Source organism: Protobothrops mucrosquamatus, unplaced genomic scaffold, assembly GCF_001527695.2.
Source record: "Protobothrops mucrosquamatus isolate PMUCROS unplaced genomic scaffold, P.Mucros_1.0 scaffold2773, whole genome shotgun sequence".
In the NCBI taxonomy this organism is placed as follows: domain Eukaryota; kingdom Metazoa; phylum Chordata; class Lepidosauria; order Squamata; family Viperidae; genus Protobothrops; species Protobothrops mucrosquamatus.
The window spans coordinates 2,205-3,633 of NW_015388811.1; positions in this window are offsets into that span (position 1 = coordinate 2,205).

Below are 1,429 nucleotides of genomic sequence, written 5' to 3' on the forward strand. Positions count from 1 at the left end.
GATATAAAGCTTCTTTTCTAACTGATCATCTTGATTACCTTATCATAGATCCTGTTTAAAATTCTTTAAAAAAAAAAAAATGTTTTATTGATTTCCTAATTTTACATTTAAGTATTTAAAAAGCAACATGGCGGCTGGGTTAACCGATAATTCGATAACATACAAATATCTTTAACAGAAATCTCAAAGTACCACATTAAATATTTCCTCTCTTTTCCCCTTAGCATTTACTGTCTCATATTTAGACTAATACAATTCTTATTATATCAATTGAATAAAAGTAACATGCTTACAGTTATCAATAATTTTTAGCTTATACATATCCAAGTTATTTTAACATTCAGTCTTTGTAGACAATCACTGTCCTAATTAATTTTCCCAATTTTTAATTTCCCGTTAATATTTGAATTTAACATTTATTGGTTATACTTTCCAGGTTTTGAGTAACCAAAATTCCCATTATCAAATCATCACAAAGTCTAATATTCAAAATACACATCTATTCAAACATATTCTATTTCTCACCATCTCACATCATCTAATTAGTAATACAGTATAACATTCTTATTTTCTATTAATTTCCAAATCTCTTAACCTTTGGAATCAGAATTTCTCTTTTTTCAACATCAGATGCTTACTCTCTTTTTCTCTTAATGTTTAGATCCTGTTTAAAATTGTTATTTAAGTTTGTTTTCCCCACGATATTTGAAACATTCTTACTGGTTAAAATTTTCATTACACTTAAGTGTTTAAGTCTTTTTCCTCATATAGGCCATCCCAACACTTTTATGTTTCTCATATCTTAAAAAAAAGAAAAGAAATAAAAAGATAGTATACTACTTAAAATATATATCCCTCTTAGACTAATGTACATTTATATCCAGATTTTTTCTCTTCTTTTTTGCTTTTTGGGTTATTTCCCCCCAGGAAATCAATTATCAAGTGGAAGAGAGAAAATCACTGTTCTTATGTAGTTCCAAGCATGTTGTTTACAGTCAGCTTAAAATAGTGCTTTTGGGCTTTGGCTGCTTGTAGCTTGGGCTAGACCAGGGGTAGGCAACCTTGGCTCTTTTATGACTCGTGGACTTCAACTCCCAGAATTCCTGAGCCAGCCATGCTGAGGAGAAAGGGAGAGGTTTCCAAGCTGAGCCATGCTGGCTCAGGAATTCTGGGAGTTGAAGTCCACCAGTCATGAAGGAGGCCGTAGTTCCCCCATGCTGGCTCAGGAATTCTGGGAGTTGAAGTCCACCAGTCATGAAGGAGGCCGTAGTTCCCCCATGCTGGCTCAGGAATTCTGGGAGTTGAAGTCCACGAGTCATGAAGGGGCCACAGTTCCCCCACGCTGGCTCAGGAATTCTGGGAGTTGAAGTCCACAAGTCATGAAGGGGCCATAGTTCCCCCACGCTGGCTCAGGAATTCTGGGAGTTGA